Below are 27999 nucleotides of genomic sequence, written 5' to 3'. Positions count from 1 at the left end.
TTCATTTTGTGAATTTGTATATAGAGTTACCGTGAATCATTATAGATTCCACTTCTAAGCAACAGTATGTAAATAAGGTTTCCTTGTATTCCTGTCACATTCAAATTAACGATGTACTAAATGATAATGTTTTATCACATTGTTGAAACATGGTATTCTCAAAGATTTTTTAATTGATTTCTGTAAATTCAAATATAGCAACAAGTATACGAAAAACTTAAAACGAAAATAAGTTTGTTATTTCAGTTCATATGCATCTCTGTACTTTATTATCTTTGTATATTAATTAGGTATTTGAACAGCGCTGTTCCGGGAGTTTGGATGTTGTGTCAATACAAGCCGTAATATGGAGTTGAAAAATTTACAAGCCAGAGTTTGACTAACCCGGTAGCTATGTGACCGAAGATACAAAATGGAAATAGATTGATTAGCTTATTGAAAGGGGAAGATGAAGTTAATTCATAAAAACGATCAGCACCTTCAGTTCCACTTGCAAAATAAAAAAAATTGGAAAGTATACAGGATGAAAATGTAATGTGTTCAATGATTGTCGACATTAACGATCCAAAAGATAAGTAAAAGAAACATTGCACTTAGTGTTATGAAATGTCATTTAAAACGTTACAACATAGCCTTTATTTTTGCGTAAGCGAAAGTGGAAGTGTACTGTCAAGGAAACAAGAATTCACAGGCATGCACCTGACGTCCGACGCAGTAAGGAATGGATTTGCAGAGAAAGTCTTACCGCTTACAATGTTGCACAATTTTAAACAAAATGTTAAACAGTAACCGGATTTCTGCATGACATGTTTTCTCTGAAGTTATTGCTTACGTGTTTTACACTGCTTACTTTACCGTCATCGGTAATTGAGTTCAAAACCGATGCGTTAGGAGGTCATTTCGGTTTCCTAATTCTGTATTCATGGACTATATCTTTTGGCTGCTAATTGATAGCAACCAGGAAGAGGGCTGCAGCGTTTAACACAAAAGCAACTTCACATAATTTTACAATGGCTATGATAGTAACGATGATTAATTTGAGGACTGTCACACTTTGTCCAGCTTCTAAATAACAAACCTGAGAGTACGTCTCTAAATATACGTTTAATACATATATACATTAAATCACTGAAAAATACGCGAAACTCATTCATTTGTTTTCTGATTTGGGAAGGCTCAGTAGTGCAAGCAATGAAAATTGTTTACACAGGCACTACACATCAAAATTGGTATACGCTGCTCCCATTCGGATTCATGCACAAATAAGATTCGAAGAATGTGGAGCTTCATCAACATGGACAGTGTTAACGCTTACAAACGATGTATATCAAACATTATGCAATCTAGCACTTCTTACACCAATCATTATTAAATCCTAGGAAGTAGTTAAAGAATATAAAACTACTGAACTAAATTTCTTTAGAATACAAAATTGGTTCCACTCGGCAAACACAGCAGCTCATGAAGAACTTCAGGAGTATAACTGCGTGGAGTTATTTGTGGAGCGGAAGATGTCTAGAGGTGGCAACAACCATTCATGGCACACCCGTCTACCAGCGGCACTATTCTTTTTAGTTAGGTACGGAAAAGGTTAAGAAAAATACAAGAAGACAGAAAAGAAAATTTCTATTTCACAACTATCCAGAACAGGGCTATTTTGTGAACAATATCAGGGTATTGTTTGAAATGTAATAGCTCCTGTCTCTACCACTACAAATACCACTGTCCTATATTTATATGGAAGACTAAAAGAATATTTTCAAGACTTGAAAACTAATCAGCCCATTGTGGATTAGTGCATTGGTGTGAGGAATGTTAAACATTCTAAAAGACTATTTCATAAGATCCAACTGTTGTCATCTGTTTATAAGTGATTAATTTAGCCTGCGGTTCAGTGATGGAAATGGAACAGTTTACTACGAGGAAAGGAATTTTTTATTTAAAGTACTGTTTGAACATAAAACTTTCGGACACAGTGCAAAAATAATTCTAGTGAGTCCTGTACTTAATTCTTATAAAGTGTATTTGCATTCAACGCATATTTGTGAGTTCAAATATAAAGAAAAGTTTCATATAAAGTAAACTTAAGGTGCAGTTTGCACATTTAATTATTGAATACAGTACAAAAATATTTCCTTTGTGTTCTAGCACTTATTTCTTTTAAAATGTTAATTGTGTTTGTATTCAGTGCTTATTTATGTATGTATGTCTTAAAATGTTCATCTGTAATAAATAAAAAAACAGTTAAAGGCAGATCATAGAACGGGTACATCAGTAACTGAGCAGAACAGCTAGCCATCTGGCATTCCGTAGGGAAACCTGGTGAACTAAGACAAATACGTATGCAAAAGGTAATTGTAATACGTTCGGATAATGACAGTACACTGGACTCGTTAAAAAATTCCGAGAATCATATTTGATATATGAACTCGGAAACAAAGTTAGGAATTGCGTCAGAGGAAATGGTGCCTCTACTTCGAACGGCCAGAAGGCCATGGAGGAAATCCTCGTAGTGGACAAGCTGGCAAGTTCTGCAAACGGGCAGCGCGAGAAAACGCAACTGAAAGCTGCAACAGGATCTCTTCTGTGTGATAAAAATAAAATGACGACGCAATGTGAAGGAAAAACGGGAAAGGAAGTGGATTTAAACTACAAAAGGGCCGTTAGCAAAAGCTTCGACATCGGCTTTCCGCAAAGTTACCACCGTCATGAAATCTTACATCTCGTTAGCCGGGCACAGTAAACTGACGTCTTACTACCATCGGTGCAGACTAGTCCCCAACGCTGTTAGCAGTTGCACAGAGGGAGACCAAACAGTAGACCTTCTTTTACGGATGTGTCGAGAAGTTATCAACAAGAGATACGCACTGAGGAAGCGTTTAACAGAAAAGGGAACCATTTTGCCAGTTGACGAATCAGCTTTAATAAAACTATACGTGAGAGATTTTCACAAATTTTGTAACGTAATGAACTTTCCCAACATGTAAATGGTTGTATTAATTGCCCTCCTGCCTCGGGCATGGATGTGTGTGATGTCCTTAGGTTAGTTAGGTTTAAGTAGTTCTAAGGGACTGATGACCTCAGAAGTTAAGTCCCATAGTACTCAGAGCCATTTGAACCATTAATTGCCTAAGTAAGAAAAAAACATTGCTCTACCTGAAAACCCTGTATTTTCTGTATTATTGTGAAACATCCCATCAAAAAATGTGAAACGTACTGAAATTTACTGTTATAAAAATAGTTAACTGTACACTTTCAAACGCACAGTTGTAATTCGTTATATTCAGCCATACTCATCACGTACCTCCAGTGTAAATTAGACCCAGACGTACGTTGCGGATATTGTAACGGAGCAAGCCGCAAAAAGAATTAAATAAATAAAAATAAAACGCTCTGCCTCCACTAGCCGCGTGCGGTGTGTTGAAAGCGCAAGTGCGGCCTGCAGAATGCGCTGTTATCGACCCGTCGACCTCGGTTACACAACGATTGTACAGAGTCCGATAAATCGTAGAGGAAAGTGGTGGTAGTGCAGTAGGGAGCGGGAGACGTTGGGAGGGGGAGGGAGGGAAGGTTAGTTCTTAAGCAGTGCATTTTTGTAGGATGCTTCTCAAGTCCGTAGGCGGCTCTGGGAACGCGAGTGACGAAGTAACAATATCTCACTAGTCTTGACCAAGATTCACAGAGAATTGTTGCTCTGCAGCGTTGTGAAAGAATCATTTAAGGTTGCAGCCACCCTATTTGCTTCATGTTTATTAGCCAAGGAGAGCCACCGTGGTGCTTACGCCACATTTCATACGCAGCTGCTTCCGTTGGTCGACTGAGAATTCCAGCAGGCTACCGCGCTCGTGAAATTTCGTACTAAAGCGCTCCATTTTTATCGCCTGCGTCTTCTGATTCCACACGACGCGGAACATTCGAAGTAATGTAGTGGTAATACGGAACGTAACTCTTATTTATATATTCTATATAGACCTCGAATGTTGTTTACCTTTCTGGTTACTAAAACGTTGCTGGTTTTGTTAATTTGTCGACACGTTCGTGGCAGTCCTGTGCCACATCAACTGCAGAATTTCGTCACCCAGGTCCAAGTCGCTCCGCCTTCCGCAAGTGCGATCGAACAGCTGTTAATACGAGAGGCGTTGAATATCTACATCTACATCTACATCGATACTCTGCAAATCACAGTTAAGTGTCTGGCAGAAGGTTCATCGAACCACCTTCACAATTCTCTATTACTCCAATCTCGTATAGCGCGCGGAAAGAATGAACACCTATATCTCTCCGTACGAGCTCTGATTTCCCTTATTTTATCGTGGTGATCCTTCCGCCCTAAGTAGGTCGGTGTCAACAAAATATTTTCGCATTCGGAGGAGAAAGTTGGTGATTGGAATTTCGTGAGAAGATTCCGTCGCAACGAAAAACGCCTTTCTTTTAATGATTTCCAACCCAAATCCTGTATCATTTCTGTGACACTCTCTCCCATATTTCGCGATGATACAAAATTTTCTGCCTTTCTTTGATCTTTTTCGATATACTCCGTCAGTCCTACCTGGTAAGGATCCCACACCGCCCAGCAGTATTCTAAAAGAGGACGGATAAGCGTTGTGTAGGCAGTCTCCTTAGTAGGTCTGTTACATTTTCTATGTGTCCTGCCAATAAAACGCAGCCTTTGGTTAGCCTTCCCCACAACATTTTCGATGTATTCTTTCCAATTTGAGTTGTTCGTAAGAAAACGCCCAGTTCACGCCACACAGCCCCTGCTACCCGTGTAGCCGCCTCCTGCGTGTAGTGGACACCTGACCTATTCAGCGGAACCTGAAACCCAACCACCCTTTGGCGCAATTCGAGGAATCTGCAGCCTACACGGTCGCAGAACCGTCTGAGCCTCTGATTCAGACCCTCCACTCGGCTCTGTACCAGAGGTCCGCAATCAGTCCTGTCGGCTGTGCTGCAAATGGTCAGCTCTGCTTTCATCTTGCAAGCAAGACTGGCAGCTTTTACCACTTCTGTTAGCCGCTCGAAACCAGAGAGAATCTCTTCTGATCCAAAGCAACACATTTTTTGTGAAAGCAGGTTGGTTTCATTCAGGATTGCAACCCCTATTTTGCAACATAACCTCGGTTCATTGCGATCTCCCTACGCCATCTCACTGGGACGGCCTGTATGCCAGCGTGGTACCACACTGCTGACAGATGATGGAGACAACGTCTTATTGCATCAATAATCTCCCCATCAGCCACGAACTGCTTCCTGCAGAGTACATCCTTCATTGGGCCGACCACATGGAAGTGCGAGATACGGGCTGTAGAACTGACGAGGAAGAACAGTCCAATGATGGTTTGTGAGCTCCTCTCGGGCGTGCAGACTTCTGGGAGACCTCGCGTCGGGACGGACTAGGAGAAGTTCACTTGCATTTTTGTAGCTACGAACACGCTGATGTCGAAGGTAGTTAAATATACTTCCGAGCTGATCGTTGCACCGCGAGGGAGGACACGAAACAGAATAGCACATTCAGAGTTCTAGCACAATGTCACCATCACATTACCTACCTGAGGGTGCGGCTTTGAACTTTTTCTTCGAAGGAAAGGTGATGTAGCATCACTCCAAGGATTGCCTTTTTGTTTCCGGCTCGAAGTGATGAACCCATGTTTCATGGCCTGTGACGGTTTTGACAGAAAACTGTCACGACCAACCTCGGAAGGCGCAAGCAATTCCGTTCAGATGCTCCTTCGTTGCTCTCTACGACCTTCTGTTAGGCGGCAAGAAACCCAGGTGGCACAAACCATTTACCCCCTGGTGGACGAATGTGTCAGCAACACCAACAGTGGGGGCCTACGTTGGTAAAGTAAATACGTGTTATAAGGCTCGAAGTGTAGTTGGCCAGCTTCGCCAGTAAAACTTTACTCGATGGTTACCATTGCCCGCCAAGCGTGTCTTCGTTACGTACTTATTTTACTTATTTTTATATTTTACAGATATATTTGTGTATGAAGCTAGAACGCTTGTGTTTTTGGTATCATAGTAATATAGTTTGTCATTATTTCCCATTCGGTGAGGCCCATGGACGAAACGAGTGCCATGCCGATGGGAGCGAACGTATAGTCACTGTGCATCTTGGTCCGTATGCCATTCCCCCCCCCCCCCCCCCCCTGTTCTTGTGCCCTTCGGTTTGCTTCTGACCTGGGATTCCCTAATTCCATGTGCCTGTGCAGATTTTCGTAGTTGATTCGTACCTTGCTTATAAAGAATGTATAGATGGTGAGAGACTTTATAGCAAGTGAATATGCTTACGATACCTAAGACCATATTGCCTAGACAGGTAAAGCCCAGCATACAGGTTTTAATCGCTCGTCACATTGTACCTAAGTCGTATTATGAACAGCTTTCTGTGTGCATATTCCTGACGTCCATATATGAATAAAGGTAAATTATAGTATGCAGTTTTGTAAGGCGCTAATGGATAATGTCTGTGCCTCAGATGCTTTTACTTTGTAATTGATGTGCTTTATAGTGATTGTAGTATGTACAGGAAATGTATGCGCAAATGTGGGCTTTGCATGGGTATGTGGCAAGCAGTTATAGTAAAGTTGTGTTTTAGTAGTAATGAGTGGTTATACCGTGGGGCTGTGTATGCGCTGCTTGGACAGCGCTATCTGCTGGCCGGTTGTGAACCGCTACAGTCACAGCAGGTAAGCCTGCGCGGAGTAGGGCAGTGATGATGCCGACCGGTGTTAGGAGAGCAGTAGTAGTTTCATCTGGTGACTTCAGTTTTATATTTTATGGAAAGGACGACCATGAGAGCAGTTTTTTATTATTTTTTATTGGTTGTGACAATGATTTTATCAGATGGTCTGCCTCATATGCCATGATGTCCATATGGTTTTAATCCACGCTTCAGGTACGTGGTTCTGTAATAATTGTAATGTATATAGTTAACTCATGTAAGCCCTCCCTCAAACCTGTTATGTTATACCTTCACAGATCTGATGATGACACCTTCAGAGTGCTGAAACCGGCCATCTAATAAACGATTGAAGCGATCGTGGCTTTTCAATTACACTCCTGGAAATGGAAAAAAGAACACATTGACACCGGTGTGTCAGACCCACCATACTTGCTCCGGACACTGCGAGAGGGCTGTACAAGCAATGGTCACACGCACGGCACAGCGGACACACCACGAACCGCGGTGTTGGCCGTCGAATGGCGCTAGCTGCGCAGCATTTGTGCACCGCCGCCGTCAGTGTCAGCCAGTTTGCCGTGGCATACGGAGCTCCATCGCAGTCTTTAACACTGGTAGCATGCCGCGACAGCGTGGACGTGAACCGTATGTGCAGTTGACGGACTTTGAGCGAGGGCGTATAGTGGGCATGCGGGAGGCCGGGTGGACGTACCGCCGAATTGCTCAACACGTGGGGCGTGAGGTCTCCACAGTACACCGATGTTGTCGCCAGTGGTCGGCGGAAGGTGCACGTGCCCGTCGACCTGGGACCGGACCGCAGCGACGCACGGATGCACGCCAAGACCGTAGGATCCTACGCAGTGCCGTAGGGGACCGCACCGCCACTTCCCAGCAAATTAGGGACACTGTTGCTCCTGGGGTATCGGCGAGGACCATTCGCAACCGTCTCCATGAAGCTGGGCTACGGTCCCGCACACCGTTAGGCCGTCTTCCGCTCACGCCCCAACATCGTGCAGCCCGCCTCCAGTGGTGTCGCGACAGGCGTGAATGGAGGGACGAATGGAGACGTGTCGTCTTCAGCGATGAGAGTCGCTTCTGCCTTGGTGCCAATGATGGTCGTATGCGTGTTTGGCGCCGTGCAGGTGAGCGCCACAATCAGGACTGCATCCGACTGAGGCACACAGGGCCAACACCCGGCATCATGGTGTGCGGAGCGATCTCCTACACTGGCCGTACACCACTGGTGATCGTCGAGGGGACACTGAATAGTGCACGGTACATCCAAACCGTCATCGAACCCATCGTTCTACCATTCCTAGACCGGCAAGGGAACTTGCTGTTCCAACAGGACAATGCACGTCCGCATGTATCCCGTACCACCCAACATGCTCTAGAAGGTGTAAGTCAACTACCCTGGCCAGCAAGATCTCCGGATCTGTCCCCCATTGAGCATGTTTGGGACTGGATGAAGCGTCGTCTCACGCGGTCTGCACGTCCAGCACGAACGCTGGTCCAACTGAGGCGCCAGGTGGAAATGGAATGGCAAGCCGTTCCACAGGACTACATCCAGCATCTCTACGATCGTCTCCATGGGAGAATAGCAGCCTGCATTGCTGCGAAAGGTGGATATACACTGTACTAGTGCCGACATTGTGCATGCTCTGTTGCCTGTGTCTATGTGCCTGTGGTTCTGTCAGTGTGATCATGTGATGTATCTGACCCCAGGAATGTGTCAATAAAGTTTCCCCTTCCTGGGACAATGAATTCACGGTGTTCTTATTTCAATTTCCAGGAGTGTATTTTAAAAACAGAGTGATCGCCCCACGACACACCATGTGTTCACTGCAAAATACCAATAATGATGTCCAGTTGAGCAGCGAAGTGTTGATTACGATCCGCCGATCATCTCGAATGAGAGTGTCCGCACATTCCAACATTGCAGGAGTCACAGCTGCGTGCAGCCGGCCGGCACGAGGGAGATCTGGCAGATTTGCGATGATGACGAGGCGCCCAACGACTCTCCGTGCTTTTGTTCAGTGCCAGGCAGACATTCTGCAAGCGCCTATGAATATCTGCAATGCTCTGGTTTTCCTTTAAAAGAAACTCAGTGACAGTTCTGCGCTTGGAACGCACCTTCGTTGCAGATGTCGTTTTGAAGGCTACTGATAGCGTCGAACCTGTCGAAACTTCCTGATGCTGGAGGGCTGAAGCGGGAATATTCCACGATGTCCCACAATAATTTCAGCATTTTTTCAACCTAAACTGGCCAAAACAGCTGTGTTGCATTACTTATTGATGGCCCCTCATAGTCGGCGAGTTCATGTCCTCAGTTGCGCAGCGCTTGGGAGGAAGGGACACGCGTGAGCCAGACAAGATCCTGGTGAAGGCCCGTAGGCTGTGCACGTGCAGCGTCACTGAACTCCATCCCGGTCTCATAAAATCCCTATTACTCTAAAGACTGATATCGCTTCTAATGGCATACCGCTAGCGTTTTACTCTAAAAGGTTCCCTCCATCTTTTGTCGATATGGTTTATTGTACAAGACTGACCCTAGTGCACATGGTCCCTGTTACAGGACTACCACTCTTGAAATGAAATGTCGTTTGGCTAGGGCCTCCCGTGGGGTAGACTGTTCGCCTGGTGCAGGTCTTTCGAGTTTACGCCAGTTCGGCGACCTGCGCGTCGATGGGGATGAAATGATGATGATTAGGACAACACAACACCCAGTCCCTGAGCGGAGAAAATCCCCGACCCCGCCAGGAATCGAACCCGGGCCCTTAAGATTGACATTCCGTCACCCTGACCACTCAGCTACCGGGGCCGGACACTACCACTCTTGTTAAACTGAGCTACTGGTACGTATCTGATGACCTCGAAGTCGACAGGATATTAAAATCTAAATTTCGTTCCTTTCGTAGCAAATCATAATCTAATGCGCTGACAATTGTATCACCTCGTTGGCGTGCACGCAACGCCACATATCGAAATATTACGGCGAAGATGCTGTACACAGTTAGCAACGGTTATATTTATGCTCTATTATCGATCATTTGGAGTGGCACAAGGAACATAACTAACAACACAGCACTATTGTTTGCTCTGCACTAAAGAACGACACGTTATTTATATCGAAGTACTGTCAGGATAAACAAAGGCCCCCAGAGTAGACAACATTCCATTGGAACTACTGACGGCCTTGGGAGAGCCAGTCCTGACAAAACTCTACCATCTGGTGAGCAAGATGTATGAAACAGGCGAAATACCCTCAGACTTCAAGAAGAATATAATAATTCCAATCCCAAAGAAAGCAGGTGTTGACAGATGTGAAAATTACCGGACAATCAGTTTAATAAGCCACAGCTGCAAAATACTGAATTCTTTACAGACGAATGGAAAAACTAGTAGAAGCCGGCCTCGGGGAAGATCAGTTTGGATTCCGTAGAAATACTGAAACACGTGAGGCAATACTGACCTTACGACTTATCTTAGAAGAAAGATTAAGGAAAGGCAAACCTACGTTTCTAGCATTTGTAGACTTAGAGAAAGCTTTTGACAATGTTGACTGGAATACTCTCTTTCAAATTCTAAAGGTGGCAGGGGTAAAATACAGGGAGCGAAAGGCTATTTACAATTTGTACAGAAACCAGATGGCAGTTATAAGTGTCGAGGGGTATGAAAGGGGAGCAGTGGTTGGGAAGGGAGTGAGACAGGGTTGTAGCCTATCCCCGATGTTGTTCAATCTGTATATTGAACAAGCAGTAAAGGAAACAAAAGAAAAATTCGGAGTAGGTATTAAAGTCCATGGAGAAGAAATAAAAATGTTGAGGTTCGCCGATGACATTGTAATTCTGTCAGAGACAGCAAAGGACTTGGAAGAGCAGTTGAGCGGAATGGACAGTGTCTTGAAAGGAGGGTATAAGATGAACATCAACAAAAGCAAAACGAGGATAATGGAATGTAGTCAAATTAAATCGGGTGATGCTGAGGGAATTAGATTAGGAAATGAGACACTTAAAGTAGTAAAGGAGTTTTGCTGTTTGGGGAGCAAAATAACTGATGATGGTCGAAATAGAGAGGATATAAAATGTAGACTGTCAATGGCAAGGAAATCGTTTCTGAAGAAGAGAAATTTGTTAACATCGAGTATAGATTTAAGTGTCAGGAAGTCATTTCTGAAAGTATTTGTATGGAGTGTAGCCATGTATGGAAGTGAAACATGGACGGTAAATAGTTTGGACAAGAAGAGAATAGAAGCTTTCGAAATGTGGTGCTACAGAAGAATGCTGAAGATTAGATGGCTAGATCACATAACTAATGAGGAAGTATTGAATAGGATTGGGGAGAAGAGAAGTTTGTGGCACAACTTGACCAGAAGAAGGGATCGGTTGGTAGGACATGTTCTGAGGCATCAAGGGATCACCAATTTAGTATTGGAGGGCAGCGTGGAGGGTAAAAATCGTAGGGGGAGACCAAGAGATGAATACACTAAGCAGGTTCAGAAGGATGTAGGTTGCAGTAGGTACTGGGAGATGAAGAAGCTTGCACAGGATAGAGTAGCATGGAGAGCTGCATCAAACCAGTCTCAGGACTGAAGACCACAACAACAACAACTGTCAGGATCCCGAAACACACTAATAATCCCCTCCCCGGCCCTACTTCTCTTCGTAAAATATTTATATATCTGTCACTGTCTTACGAATCGGAGAAAAACAAGAACGTACCCTTTGCTTAAAAAGCTGGTAATGTGAAGACATTGGAAAACTAGAGCACAGCGTCATATACTGAGTTGACCACAGTCGTGGGATGTCTCCTATTACGGTGTCGGTCCTCCTTTTGCTTGGCTCAGTGCAGCAACTCATCGTAGCATGAACTCAACAAGTTGTTGGAAGTCTCCTGTAGAAGTATTGAGCCACGCTGCCTCTGTAGCCGTTCACAGTTGCGTAAATGTTACCAGTGCACGAAGTTACCTCTCCATTATGTCCCATAAAGGTTCGATAGCATTCATGTTGAGCGGTCCGGATGGCCAAATTATTCATTCGAATTGTCCGGAATGTTCTTCAAACCAATTACGAACAGTTGTGGCCCAGTGACATGGCGGATCGTTGTTGGGAACATGAAGTCCATCAAGGCTGCAAATTGTCTCCAAGTAGCCGAACACAAACATTTCAAATCGATATCGGTTTAGTTGGACCAGAGGACCAAGTCCACTCCATGTAAACACAAGCCACACCATTATGGAGTAACCACCAGCTTCCACAGTGCTTTCTTGACACCTTTGGACCTTCACTTCGTGAGCTCTGTGGCACTCGAACCCTACCATCAGCTCTTACAGCTGAAATCGGGACTCATCTGACCTGGCCACGGTTTTCCAGTCGTCTACGGTCCAACCAGTACCGTTGCGAGCTCAGGAGAGGCGCTGCAGGCGATGTCGTGGCCTTAGCAAAGCCACTTGTGTCGATCGTTTGCTGCCATAGGCCATTAATGCCAAATTTTGCCGCACTGTTCTAACAGCTACAGGGTGTTTCAAAAATGACCGGTATATTTGAAACGGCAATACAAACTAAACGGGCAGCGATAGAAATACACCGTTTGTTGCAATATGCTTGGGACAACAGTACGTTTTCAGGCGGACAAACTTTCGAAATTACAGTAGTTACAATTTTCAACAACAGATGGCGCTGCAAGTGATGTGAAAGATATAGAAGAAAACGCAGTCTGTGGGTGCGCCATTCTGTACGTCGTCTTTCTGCTGTAAGCGTGTGCTGTTCACAACGTGCAAGTGTGCTGTAGACAACATGGTTTATTCCTTAGAACAGAGGATTTTTCTGGTGTTGGAATTCCACCGCCTAGGTGTTGTTGCAACAAGACGAAGTTTTCAACGGAGGTTTAATGTAACCAAAGGACCGAAAAGCGATACAATAAAGGATCTGTTTGAAAAATTTCAACGGACTGGGGACGTGACGGATGAACGTGCTGGAAAGGTAGGGCGACCACGTACGGCAACCACAGAGGGCAACGCGCAGCTAGTGCAGCAGGTGATGCAACAGCGGCCTCGGGTTTCCGTTCGCCGTGTTGCAGCTGCGGTCCAAATGACGCCAACGTCCACGTATCGTCTCATGCGCCAGAGTTTACACCTCTATCCATACAAAATTCAAACGCGGCAACCCCTCAGCGCCGCTACCATTGCTGCACGAGAGACATTCGCTAACGATATAGTGCACAGGATTGATGACGGCGATATGCATGTGGGCAGCATTTGGTTTACTGACGAAGCTTATTTTTACCTGGACGGCTTCGTCAATAAACAGAACTGGCGCATATGGGGAACCGAAAAGCCCCATGTTGCAGTCCCATCGTCCCTGCATCCTCAAAAAGTACTGGTCTGGGCCGCCATTTCTTCCAAAGGAATCATTGGCCCATTTTTCAGATCCGAAACGATTACTGCATCACGCTATCTGGACATTCTTCGTGAATTTGTGGCGGTACAAACTGCCTTAGACGACACTGCGAACACCTCGTGGTTTATGCAAGATGGTGCCCGGCCACATCGCACGGCCGACGTCTTTAATTTTCCCGAATGAATATTTCGATGATCGTGTGATTGCTTTGGGCTATCCGAAACATACAGGAGGCGGCGTGGATTGGCCTCCCTATTCGCCAGACATGAACCCCTGTGACTTCTTTCTGTGGGGACACTTGAACGACCAGGTGTACCGCCAGAATCCAGAAACAATTGAACAGCTGAAGCAGTACATCTCATCTGCATGTGAAGCCATTCCGCCAGACACGTTGTCAAAGGTTTCGGGTAATTTCATTCAGAGACTACGCCATATTATTGCTACGCATGGTGGATATGTGGAAAATATCGTACTATAGAGTTTCCCAGACCGCAGCGCCATCTGTTGTTGAAAATTGTAACTACTGTAATTTCGAAAGTTTGTCTGCCTGAAAATGTACTGTTGTCCCAAGCATATTGCAACAAACGGTGTATTTCTATCGCTGCTCGTTTAGTTTTTATTGCCGTTTCAAATATACCGGTCATTTTTGAAACACCCTGTATGTTCCTCGTCCGTCCCACATTGATTTCTGCGGTTATTTCACGCACTGCTGCTTGTCTGTTACACTGAAAACTCTACGCAAACGCTGCTGCCTTTTGTCGTTAAAAGAAGGCCACCGGCCACTGCGTGCTGAGAGGAAATGCCTTAAATTTGGTATTCTCGGCACACTCTCGACGCTGTCGATCACGTAGTATTGAATTCCCTCTAACGATTTCCGAAATGCCATGTTCCACGCGTCAAGCTTCAACTACCGTTCCACATTCAAAGTAGGTTGATTCCCGTTCTGCGGCTGCTAGCCTGTTCTATGAATTAGCTTAGTGCAATGACAGCTCCGCCAATACACTGCCCTTTTATAGCTTGTGTACGCGATACTACCGCTATCTGTATGTCTGCATATCGCTATCCCATGACCTTTGTTACCTCAGCGTACTTTACAAGAAACTGCTGATCACCGTATGATTCAATCTTGCCGTGCCTATGAACTCGTACAAGTTGTCGTGGCGATGCAAAAATGGTTCAAATGGCTCTGAGCGCTATGGGAACTTAACATCTGAGGTCATCAGTCCCCTAGAACTTAGAACTACTTAAACCTAACTAACCTAAGGACATCACAAACATCCATGCCCGAGACAGGATTCGAACCTGCGTCCGTAGCGGTAGCGCGGTTCCAGACTGAAGCGCGTAGAACCGCGCGGCCACACCGGCCGGCGGCGATGGAAAACTGGACAAGAAAAACAAAAGTAAATTAAAACGAGCTGACGATTATCCGGGTTAAAGTGGACCAGGAACTGCACTTACAACCGCGAAACACGGGTACTTCAGATCACACTAGCCTTTTTGCCGAATCTGGTGTTTATTGTATTTACAAAACTTGTTACGAGTCACATCTGGAAGCCTACTGCATTATTACGCTCCGCTCTCCGGAAATTATCAACGTATTTACTAAAGTGCACTAAAAACTTCTTGCAAATCTTTCATTTACTTTTACTTTTCTATCTGGAAAAAAATGGGCTCTGAGCACTATCGGACTTAACTTCTTAGGTCATCAGTCCCCTACAACTTAGAACTACTTAAATTTAACTAACCTAAGGACATCACACACATCCATGCCCGAGGCAGGATTCGAACCTGCGACCGTAGCGGTCGCGCGGTTCCAGACTGTAGCGCCTAGAACCGCTCGGCCACCCCGTCTGGCTATCTGAAAATAATCTATCCATAACATCGAAATTTCTCTATGTTGTTAGAAAACCACGGTCGCGTTTGACTGTCATCTTCCTAATTCATACAACCCGGCTCTAACTGAACAACGTCAAGAACTGTGAAACAGGACAGTCCTTGTCCGTTATCCATTTCAAAAGCGACAGTATTACTGAGATCTGTCGCCGACTGTAGAAAGACAATCAGCGCATTCCTCCTGGCGGTGTTTAACAATAGGTTACACTAGTCTCTTGCTTTCACTCTATTTCTTAACTGGAATGAAAATACAGTCTAACGCAGTGGTCGTCACACTGCGGCCCGGATAAGGTATTCGTGCAGTCAGCAGTCCTCTGTCGCATTTTATACAAATGTGCGTCTGACAACGAACAACCGACTTGAAAGGCATCAACAGAAGTTAAGAGTGTAATATTGTTGCTCAGTAGCAAACAAAAATTCGTACAGAGACAGACATATTTTAAGTAGTGCTTAATTTTAATTGACGTTGGTGAACTAGGCTGTGACCGAAGTAAAGTCGGCCGCGCACTTGAGTGGCAGAGCGGTAAGTAGCGAGGCTACTGCGTGGCCACACGGTACGAGGGGGACAACGCTTCATTGTTTGCCTTCCAGTCCTGACGGCTCACGGCCTTTGCCTCACGCCAATTAGCTGGTACGGTGTACATTTCAAACGGAAGTAATATGTACTCATAGATGCACATCTTCAAATGCGTCGAGTATTTGCGTCAACGAATATGAAATTAAATTAAGGCTGCTGTAATACAACGCAATGAGTAGAGAGAAATGAGGTTCAAAATATTTAGTAAGCACATGTGATTGTGTCTTATACTCTATAATACATTTAAATATAAGTATAATTAGACCCCAAAAGTCCTCAGTGTACATCTCTGATCTCAGAGCACGGAGCTTCGATATTCCTTCAGATTCTTGTCATCTCCATAGTTCGCCGTGTTGTAATTAGGTAAAAAAGTTCCCATCGGTCTGTAAGTCGTAAATAATTCTTTACTTATTTCTGGTTTTGAATTTTATATCAGTATTCTATACAACAGGCAGATGTGGAAGCAGTACCGAAATTTATTTTCATTTTGCTTGCTCGAGACATTTCGTGGCAGCCACGTTGTAAGTAGGCAACAAATGGAATACGAGCATCTTTGGCCGATTTGTTCAGATGGCTGCAGTTCGACTCTCAGATAGTACAGAGACCACTGCCCCCCCCCCCCCCCCTCCCTAGTTCTCATACAGGGACTTCCGGTAACACGAACTTGGTTCGTTGCTAGCTTATCAGTTCGTCTTATTGTTGGGTGATTTAATGTCTTCTATACTTATTTTAGTTTCGTCCAAAACAGAAGTTGATTTCATTGCGGTGTGTTTTCGACTACGGTTGCTTTTGTGTACTGAACTCTTTGAATTACATTGTAAATATGTTGTTCGTATTCTGATTTTTGCTCGCATCTGTAATAATGGGGCTAAACAATCCTACTTTTGTTTTTCTTTCATGTAAAACAGAAGCTGGTTTCGTCCTATCGTGTTCTGTGGATTTATGTACATTTCTTACCGCTAACGCGTCCAGTTGTATGTACTGCCCGATTTAAATGCAATGCAAGTATTTTGCTTTTATTGTACTTTACTTTTGTGTGTAACTGTTTTGCGTACTTTCTCTCATTTAATGGAGCACTCTAGGTTAGCAGCGTTTCACAGAATTGGTATTCAGCTTAATTACATCTTGTCACAGAATGAATACGTCATTCTGCTTTGAATGGTATTGCTTCTTGACAATGAAAGCAATGCATTTCACATTGCTTTGCAGAGCATGAATGGATGTACTTCGCAGTCGTAGTGACTACAGCACGTTCCCTTCTAAATGTTAAAAATGCAGCAGTAGCTACGCAAACGTGTTCACAGGTTGTTAACAGGTACAGCAAACAACACTTTTTAGCAGAAATGAATTTACTAGAATCAGCCTCTCCATTGTCCATTAAACGTGAGAGAAAAGGAAAAACGGCTGTGAACAAAAATAATGTTGAATACGATCAATATATACCTACAGTACACTTAAATGGAGCAGTTCGCAGCCGGATTCGTAAGTAATAATAAATAGGCGTTAAGTCCTCAGAACACTGTGCGACGACTTCGGCTTCTGTTTTATATGAAGCAAAAATAAATATGTAATCATTTACTTCAGTATTACGGATGGCAGCAAAAATTATGCAGAATACGAACAACGTATTTACAATGCGGTTCATAGAGTGCAGTTGACATAAGAAGGTCGTATACAGAAACCCAGTGCGATGAAATGTGATGTCCGGTGATTCCTAGGTTTTGAAGTCCCTAAAGCACAATTATTTCCACATGGTCGAAACTGCAACACTGGATTTTACAAATAAATAATGTTACAGTCAAAAGGCGACCGCCATGTCATCTACAAAGTTTACATGACTGTGAATCCCAACTACGACATGTTAATCTTTAGTTTTTTTTATTGGAATTTCTCTGTACACAGTCTGCCAGCAGACTATCAACATTATCATCGAATACTCATATTTCGCAAAGCAGGAATTCAGGAGAGAGGAGGCCCACTGGACTCGCATTCGGGAGGACGACGGTTCAAACCCGCGTCCGGCCATCGTGATTTAGGTTTTCCGTGATTTCCCTAAATCGTTTCAGGCAAATGCCGGGATGATTCGTTTGAAAGGGCACAGCCGACTTCCTTCCCCAACCTTCCGTAATCCTGATGGACCGATGACCTCGCTGTTTGGTCTCCTCCCCCAAATCAGCAAACCAACCAGGAATTCAGATATTCGCTTCATGTTTTAGCATATTCGCTGCCAGGTCTCTAGGAGCGACACTGTTGTCCTCTGCTTCCAGCGACACTGTTGTCCTCTGTCTCCAGAGGTGTACACATTCCTCTTTTAACCTGCGCCGCGCGGACTAGGGCGCCTTGCTCCACGTCCCGCTCCCCTCCCCCCCCCCCCCCCTCCCTCGGGCATTCGGGCATGGGTGTCTGGGTATCTGTGTTGTCCTTAGCGTAAGTTAGATTAAGTAGTGTGTAAGCCTAGGGACCGATAACCTCCGCAGTTTGGTCCCTTAGAAATTCACACACACACATTTTTCCTGTTTCAATGAACGTTTGTCCTAAATTTGCTGATGGTCTCAAGTCCTTTCTCAAGTCCTTAGAACAAATTTCCATACACTTGTCAGCCAATAGTAAATCTTTGTCCTGCTTCAAAATATTTATGGAGTGAGAAAACTGCTGATCAAATTTACAAAAATGTCGTAACATACTCGAGGTTCCAGAATGAGTGTTCAGCAACTTTTTACACAATTTGCGCTGCGAGACACCTACCGATTTATTTGAAGCTGCCTCAGAAACACAGGACAACTTTTTTCCTGCTGGACTTGGTACCGATGACGTAACAGTTTGGTCCTCTCCTTCGAATCACCCAACCACTCCCCACTCCCTCCCTGCTGGACTTGGTCCGTCTTTCGTGACTGGTATATATTCCCCAATTGTTGAGTTCTCCTCAACCTTCGTTAAGTTTGGTTTGTTCATTTTATGATGAATGAGGTGCAGTGAAACTACCTTCATGAAAACACACCTGGCTATTCTGTAGTGACGATGGGTTGATAGCGCAACCTGTTGTCAGGCGCAGCAGGCTGGACGGGTCCCGTGGACCCTGCCAGGTTTGCGGAAACCCAAGTTGCCTTGCTTTAACCACAGTGTTTCAGTACAGATGTACTCTTGTGTCTGCGTTGCGGCAGGCTGAGCTGCGTTAATGGTTGCGGCGAAGATACGGGCAGACAGGCTGGAAGGAGAATTTGTACACCTCTGCTCTGTTCAGTTCTTACACTGATTCAGTCAGGTCAGGGCAGGTCAGGTCAGTACAATACGCGGTTCGCTCTCGCAGCGTAGCGCATTTGTTGTTTACTGTTGCACGATGTGCCTGTTCGCTGCAAGCCTATCCACACACCGGCTTTCTCCACGATTTGCTGACTGTGACTGTCTAGTAACTCCCGGCTAGCTTCTTGGTGCCCATAGATGCGGAAAATCCATTCTAGCAGTTATCTGTTTTAGAAGGGGCATTCATAAAAATTTATTTATCTTTTCAAGCTTCCGGTTTTACATTTGACGAGTGCGGTTTCGCTCCAGTCAATGTTTACTTCTTGACTCTTACGATTTACCCTGTCTAAGACCTTTTTACAAGTTTCTTAAATCAATAGTTATTTAGCACGGGTTGGATAGCCTCGTGATCGCAACATTATGTAATAGGTACGTTATTGTTGTTACAGAAATTCTGAAGATGCACTACTAGCGCGAAACGCATCAAATTAAAGACAAATACCTGCGACAGAGACTGCCTTTTTATTTGAAAATTTGATTACTGTTGCTGAACCAGGCCGGAAACTGAGCGGAGAAACGGATTCAGAAACGCCGGTGATTACAATACCCTAAATAAAGATACCGGAAACGTTGTTATATCATTCGAAGGATGATTTCTCCTAATGAAAAATTACGAACCGTAGCGGTCGCGCGGTTCCAGACTGAAGCGCCTAGGACCGCTCGGCCACAACGGCCGGCAGCCGATGTGTCTCTGGATAAATTGGTGGGATCATTTTCTTAAATTTCAACTAAATGAAAATGCTATAAATATGTTTTCTTAGAAAATGTTACACCCCTTTAAAATTTTGTGAAAAACGTAGTCGTCCTGGAGACCGAAATTGCTGATGCAGCTGATATGTAAAATTTTTTTGCCTTTCAGTATACTCAACTTTCCCGTTTAGAAATTATTGAAATCATTCGTAACGGAATCGTTATTGAAAACTTAATGCTCATTGAAACTGACGCCCTGGGTCGTCATCTAATTGCTTTCGCCGATATTGCAGGACCATAGAAGTATATCTACACCTAATACAATTCCTACATCGTAGAGTCAATCGAGCAACAGGCTTCATCCCTAACATCTCCCATTGCTCACACAATACTATACTACATGTTTCCGATCGTATTTATAACGGAAAGCAATATGTACCACAGTTTATTAAACTGTGGTACATATTGCTTTCCATTATAGACAGGGAGGAATTTCTGCTTTCAAAAGCCGTGTACTCAACACACTGTATTGAATCTGAACGGAGAAAATAGGCGTTGGAGTTATATGTGATACACCAAAGCTAATGAGTAGACGGTGTTAATAATAAGTTCAAAAAAATGGTTCAAATGGCTCTGAGCACTATGGGACTTAACATCTATGGTCATCAGTCCCCTACAACTTAGAACTACTTAAACCTAACTAACCTAAGGACTTCACACAACACCCAGTCATCATGAGGCAGAGAAAATCCCTGACCCCGCCGGGAATCGAATCCGGGAACCCGGTCGTGGGAAGCGAGAACGCTACCGCACGACCACGAGCTGCGGACTAATAATAAGTAATTATTCACTGCTGTCGAATTAAACCAGGCGATGCAGAGGGAATTAAATTAGCAAATGAGACACTAAAAGTAGCTGATGAGTTCTGCTGTTTGGGCAGCATAATAACTGATAACGGCTGAAGTAGAGAGGATACAAAATGAAGATTGGCTACAATACAACATTTCTGAAAAAGAGGGATTTGTTAACATAAATATCTGGAAGTTTTTACTGAGCCTATTTCTGTGGAGTGTCGCCTTGAACGGAATAGAGGCGTGGAGTATAAACAGTTCAGAGGAAAAGAGAATAGAAGCTCCTGAAATGTGGTGCTACAGAAGAATACTAAAGGTTAGATGAGCAGCTCAGATAACTATTGAAGAGATACTGAATCGAATTATGCAAAAAAGGAATTTGTGGCACAACTTGACTACTTGATAGAATGCATCTTGAGGGATCAAGGGATCGTCAATTTGGTAATGGGCGGAGGTGTAGAAGTTAAAAATCGTTGAGGGAGACCAAGAGATGAATACAGAAAGTAGGTTCAGAAAGATTTAAGTTGCAGTAGTTATTCGGAGATGGAGACCCTTGCACAGGGAACAGTAGCTTGGAGAGCTGCATTAAATAAGTCTTCGGACTGAAGTCCACAACATCATCAACAACAACAACATGACAACTGATACACTTAGAAGTGATACTGCAAGAACTGTTGGTGAAGGTAATTTACAAAGATCGTTTTTTGTGTTACGCAGCTACCAAAGAGTAATCTTGAGAGCTGATGACGACGTCGTATTAATGCGGATGTAGTCTGCATATTGTGCTGTAGTGCTTCTCGACTCGTACAGATTCCTGTTTTACGCCACAGATTAGTATCATATTTCCTTGTAGAAACTTGTAAGTTGCTCGATTATTTTGTATTATAATTTACGTATGGAGTCTTTTGGATGACGTGGTGCTTTTAGATTCGTTTTCCTGATGTTCGATACGGCTCTCATTCTGTCCACTTGATTCAGTTTACCTTCTGAATGGACAAATTCCTGGTTACTACTGTCACTGCTTCTCGTATTTGGGCTTTCTCGGCCCCTTAGTTTGTGGGACTCATGGCTTTTTTTTTTCCTTTCGTTCTCCGATATATCTCCCCTTACCTCTTTACAATAAAAGTTTCGCTTGCATACAGACCTTCAGGTTGTGTCGTTGCGTCTGTACTTTGTGTGTGTGTACGTTCTCTTGAGTTCCTGTAATCGAACCCCCTGTCATGCTCTAACCCTGGTGGTTTTGTGATCTCGACTTGAAGTGTCTAATCCTCTTTTTTGCCTGTACTTCGTGTTCAGTTTCTAAATTTTAAATTTAGTGCAGATGAATTCAGCTTTTTTCCCAAAAGAGATCTGTTGAAGAGCTTTTTAATGCATTATTTGCGTTCCATTATTTCTTTGATTGCTGTGATTTGACTGTCTGCTAGAATCGTTAAATCGTCTGCAACAGTTAAGAAAGCTACACTGAAGCGCCAAAGAAACTGGTATAGGCATGCGTATTCAAATACAGAGATATGTAAACAGGCAGAACACTGCGCCGCGGTCGACAACGCTTATATAAGACAACAAATGTCTGGCGCAGTTGTTAGATCGGTTACTGCTGCTACAATGGCAGATTATCGACATTTAAGTGAGTTTGAACGTGGTGTTATAGCCGGCGCACTAGCGGTGGGACACAGCATCTCTGAGGTAGCGATGAAGTGGGGATTTTCCCGTACGACCATTTCACTCGAGTTCCGAGGATATCAGGAATCCGGTAAAACATCAAATCTCCGACATCGCTGCTGCCGGAAAAAGATCCTACAAGAACAGAACCAAAGACGACTGAAGAGAATCGTAAAAGCGTGACAGAAATGCAACCCTTACACAAAGTGATGCAAAAAGAGTGCTGGGCCATCAACAAGTCTCAGTGTGCGAACCATTCAACGAAACATCATCGAAATGGGCTTTTGGAGCCGAAGGCCGACTCGTGTACCCTTAATGACTGCACGACACAAAGCTTTACGGTCGCTTGTGCCCGTCAACACCGGCCTTGGACTGTTGATGATTGGAAACACGTTGCCCACTCGGACGAGTCTCGTTTCAAATTGTATCGAGCAGACGGACGAGTACAGGTGAACCCCAAGAATCCATGGACCCTGCATATCAGCAGAGAACTGTTCAAGTTGGTGGAGGCTCTGTAATGGTGTGGGGCGTGTGCAGTTGGAGTGATATGGGACACCTGATAAGTGTAGATACGACTCTGACAGGTGACACGTACGTAAGCATCCTGTCTGATTACCTGCATCCATTCATGCCCATTGTGCATTCCGACGGACTTGGGCAATTCCAGCAAGACAATGCGACACCCCACGCCTCCAGAGTTGCCACAGAGTGGCTCTAGGAACGCTCATCTGAGTTTTAACACTTCCGATGGCCACAACCCCCCCCCCCCCTAGACATGTACATTATTGGGCATATCTGGGATGCCTTGCAACGTGCTGTTCGGAAGAGATCTCCACCGCCTCGTACGCTTACGGATTTATGGTCAGCCCTGCAGGATTCGTAGTGTCAGCATTACTTCAGACATTAGTCGAGTCCTTGCCACGTCTTGTTGCTGTACTTCTGCGTGCTCGCAGGGACCCTACGCGGTATCACGCAGATGTACCAGTTTCTTCGGCTCTTCAGTGTATCTTAATGTCATCTTTTGTATATCCTCGATCTAGAGTCGACGGAATAATTTCATTCTTCTTTCATATGAAACAAAAGAAGTTTCCTAGAGCCCTACGTAATTTACATTCTTTTGTGTAGGTGCACGTAAGATCGCCATGTTTGTAGCTTTCAGCTAATTATGAGCAATAATCTCTTCTATCGAGCTACAATGACTTACGATTTATTCAGTATGTATCTTATACAACACTAATTGTCTGTGCAAGCTTATTAGACGTTTCAACAGTTGAATTACACTGAGAAGCGAAAGCTTGTAGCTGTGACGCAGTATGTATCTTATACAACATAATTGTCTGTGCAAGCTTATTAGACGTTTCAACAGTTGAATTACACTGAGAAGCGAAAGCTTGTAGCCGTGACGCAGTATGTATCTTATACAACATAATTGTCTGTGCAAGCTTATTAGACGTTTCAACAGTTGAATTACACTGAGAAGCGAAAGCTTGTAGCTGTGACGCAGTATGTATCTTATACAACATAATTGTCTGTGCAAGCTTATTAGACGTTTCAACAGTTGAATTACACTGAGAAGCGAAAGCTTGTAGCCGTGACGCAGTATGTATCTTATACAACATAATTGTCTGTGCAAGCTTATTAGACGTTTCAACAGTTGAATTACACTGAGAAGCGAAAGCTTGTAGCTGTGACGCAGTATGTATCTTATACAACATAATTGTCTGTGCAAGCTTATTAGACGTTTCAACAGTTGAATTACACTGAGAAGCGAAAGCTTGTAGCCGTGACGCAGTATGTATCTTATACAACATAATTGTCTGTGCAAGCTTATTAGACGTTTCAACAGTTGAATTACACTGAGAAGCGAAAGCTTGTAGCTGTGACGCAGTATGTATCTTATACAACATAATTGTCTGTGCAAGCTTATTAGACGTTTCAACAGTTGAATTACACTGAGAAGCGAAAGCTTGTAGCCGTGACGCAGTATGTATCTTATACAACATATTTGTCTGTGCAAGCTTATTAGACGTTTCAACAGTTGAATTACACTGAGAAGCGAAAGCTTGTAGCCGTGACGCAGTATGTATCTTATACAACATAATTGTCTGTGCAAGCTTATTAGACGTTTCAACAGTTGAATTACACTGAGAAGCGAAAGCTTGTAGCTGTGACGCAGTATGTATCTTATACAACATAATTGTCTGTGCAAGCTTATTAGACGTTTCAACAGTTGAATTACACTGAGAAGCGAAAGCTTGTAGCCGTGACGATTACGCGTTACGAGCGTGCCATCATACACCGATTTGCATCCTTTCTCTTAGAAATTGCAACCTAAAGTGTCTGTTATACGAAGTCCTGTCATTCTTGTTGTGCACTGCGCCACATTTCATCGGACTGTGCTGCATTTTACCACGGTCAACTATCGCACAACCTACCGCTCTCCTGCTACGCTCCCTGCACCTGGTTTCATCACAAAGGGAAAAACAATGGTAACAGCGAGAGGAAGCAGCTTCAGCGGTAGTTTTAATGAAATCGTGTCTCAGCTGCAAACTGAACAAGATCACCTCCACTCCCACTCCAGCCTTTGTGATTTACTTCACCTCAGAACAATTGGTATTCTGAGGCACTGTGCAGTTTAGCATTCCAGCTTTATTTTGATGAGAGTTAAGGAATCAAAATCACAACTGTCTGTACGTCAATACACTGAAACCACCATCACATCAACAGCTATGCCACGCTTTTCATATGGAAACGCGACGTCGAAGAACGATTAAGCGTTGCTTGGTGTTTTATTGACTACGGCTGTATGAAAAAGAACAACAAAAGAAAAAGAATAGGTACATGAATGGCTGCTAAAAAATAACAACATGCCCATGTAAATCTGTTCACTGCGCATATAAAAATTACTAGCGAATTCGGCAATGTTTCGCAGTTGTTAAATACGCATTGGGACAGGGCACACGTCCTAAACTGCTTCCCTTCCGACATCTCCTCGCCCTGTCTCTGTCCATCTCCTCTTGCCTTCCTCTCTCATTATCTCCTGTCCTCCCTCTCTCTCTCTCTCTCTCTCTCTCTCTCTCTCTCTCTCTGTCCACCTCGTCCTTCCCCCTCTTTCTGACCTTGAATCTTGTTTGTTGTCATTCCAAACAAAATCACACACCGTACGATGACTTGAGAAATACAGTGGAACCTCGTTTATCCTGACTAGGTGAGACCGTTAAGTCATACGGAGAATCGAAAATCCGCATAATAGGAAGTCAGAAAAATATAGTTCTATGGATTAAATATTGTAAACAAACACCTTATATTTATTCTCAAGTAAATACATGAATTATACATCACTAATACATAAATATTAGCCAAATATTGAAAAAACGTAAGTTTGGTGCACTAAAACAATTATGATATTTCTTTTGAGATAGGTTCGTATATCGTATGGGTGCAACATGATCACGCAGGCGCTTCGCAACAGGAGTACTGTGTGTCGAAATATTCACAGACCGAGCGCCAGTTTCGTGATCTAATCCATCATCATTATAGTCACTGTCTGCAAACGAACAAATGGCTGTAACTTCGTCATCAGAAATCATTGGCATTTCGCAGCCAGTCATTCACGTCTGTAACACCTATGTCCTGAAATATTTGAAAATGCTTCAACACCAAATTCAGGAGTGGTTTTTCCTCGACGATTCTCCTTTATCCAACAATTTGTTCATGGATACTACAAACTTCTTTCTCTTTAATGCCAATACTGTGCTGCACACCTCGATGTTGACCTGTTAGGCGACGCTTTGCCAGGATATGTTTGTAGTGGTTGGACGAATTTAATGATACTCATCATAGATTGTTGCCGCTATTACTTCTAGAGTATCAAATACTGTATCGTTAATGCACTGAAAAATAAATAAAAACATCCCGATAAACCAGACATATGGATTAATGCGGGTCAGATAAACGAGTTTCCACCATGCCGATGTAGATGTAACAATAGAAGCAAACCTAACGTTATTTTACAAAGAGCACATTTAAAAATGTTTGATAAAGCGCTTGTGATCGTAGCAAGACAGCTGCAGATTTTATCTTTACAATTTGACGATACCACTATGGCTCCTGTATATTAAAACATGTTATTTTATAAAACAGATCTGAAGGTGGTCATTATAGACTGAAACCGGTAGTATGATTTCAAAAAATTTGTGACCATAGACGTGTAGTAAAGGAAATTCATTCCATACAGGGTATTTGATGTGCATTGGCTAACAAGTCAGTCAACTAACAACTCGCGAAAACCTACACAGAAAAATTCAAACAACCCGATCGTTCACAGTACGAAATTTACAAGTATTTTTAGCCACATCTGATGGGAATGAGAAAATAAAATATGAGTGAGTGACAATAGCTCCTATATATATGCAACTAATCACGTGCCCTGCGCGAATTAGAATGATAAGACACTCGATACATACTAGTCGAGAAACTGCACTCCGCCATGCACTTTAGGGCAGTTCACATAATAACATTCTCAAACTGCTGACCACAAGACGTACTGTGACCAAGTGGATGATACATATTTCATATGATTACCACGTATTTGAAGCTGTAGCAGATTGGCCTCGAATCTCGCCGAAGTATCCAAGCGCAGTGTGATTACTAAATATAAACCTACAGTATAATTTATATGGGCCTATCTGGAATGTGTTTCCAATCAAAAACTTGATTTTTGGAAAAGGTTGAACGTCCAAATATTGTAGATAGCCGTAGTCTCGTACGGTTCTCGAGCATGAGACGTACAGAAATTGCGTTCTGTAACTTCATTTTTTTAAGTTTTTAAGTGCCATAGTCGTCTTATTTAACTTAATACTGAAAAAGTCCACACGCTGTGCAATGTGTATGCCTAATAGCAACGGAAATTAATTGACCCCTGTACGTTGGAGCTTCACATCTAACCAAACTGCTTTAATTCTGCTAAATCAAAACATAAGTACTCTGCAGATATTGTGTGCAATTTAACGTTTCTGTTTTTCTAGAGGATTATCACGTTTCTCTGAAAATCATTATTATTGGTTATCGTGTGCACGCACTAAATTATTACAGCTGAATACTGCGTCTGATTGCGACAACAGAAATCCTTACAATTAAGCTCTACAACAAAACAAAACAGGGACAAACTGTCCACATTTAATTCTGCAGCTGAGGAACTTCCCGGTTTAACTCCGAACAAGCCGCTATCGTTCCACGCTGAGGTGTACACATCTCCCCCTAGTGACAAAACTCTGAACAAAGCACTAGCAAAAACAGCTGGCTTCGTTGCCAGCAGAGTCGCTGCGCGCAATTCCTAACTCCACGAAGTTGCGGCTCAGGCCGCCAGATGGCGAATTCGTAGCCCGTCCTACAGTGCGCTCTGGTGTCGGAAAATGTCGTGCTTGCAGTAGTGAGTGCAGCCTGCGATACGAGGTGCTGTGCAGTGAATTAATTAATTATAAACTTATTCGGAAATGAATTGCAGTTAAGGAGATTTTGTTTTGCTTGATAGCCATGAAGGTTGCTCCTGTCGTCCGCGTATCGACTCTGCTGACAATGCGATAAGTTCCGAGATGCCGTGGTCTTTGCAGTCGGCTCTCAAAATGGCAGCCTTATCGACCCATTTCGCTGTATATGGTAAGTTTTTGCTTCAATTCTTGTTGTTGCACTGATTTTGGGGACACGTATTGGGAGGTACAATGACTATATTCAACCACTAATACACCATAGGACATTTTACTTTGATATGTAAGCGCGTTACATAAAAAAATTACGTGCAATGTGCAGTAGCATCACGGAGAGGTCTAGCAGACGACACTAGTTTTTAGTGGTGATTGTACTGTATGCTAACACTGCCGCCATTCAACGCCAACTAAAAGTAAAATTTCAGTTCAGTACCCTTCCTTTTTCTAGTTTTGAAGTGTC

The 27999-nt window shown here is 43.5% G+C and overlaps 1 protein-coding gene across 3 annotated transcripts in view; it reads left to right on the top strand.

Annotated features, from left to right (window-relative positions):
* The window catches only part of LOC126202870 (tau-tubulin kinase homolog Asator), a 624922-nt gene that overhangs the window by 350007 nt on the left and 246916 nt on the right, over nucleotides 1-27999 (top strand). The window contains exons 1-2 of one of the 3 annotated variants that reach the window (XM_049936901.1): nucleotides 27411-27507; nucleotides 27587-27711. The exons of the other annotated variants lie outside the window; for them this stretch is intronic. The gene's annotated coding sequence lies outside the window, so the exon portion shown is untranslated. Of the gene's footprint in view, nucleotides 1-27410; nucleotides 27508-27586; nucleotides 27712-27999 lie in introns of those variants that run through there. 3 annotated transcript variants of the gene reach the window in all.

The sequence above is a fragment of the Schistocerca nitens genome, chromosome 9, assembly GCF_023898315.1.
Source record: "Schistocerca nitens isolate TAMUIC-IGC-003100 chromosome 9, iqSchNite1.1, whole genome shotgun sequence".
In the NCBI taxonomy this organism is placed as follows: Eukaryota; Metazoa; Arthropoda; class Insecta; order Orthoptera; family Acrididae; genus Schistocerca; species Schistocerca nitens.
This window is presented reverse-complemented; position numbering and strand designations above follow the sequence as displayed.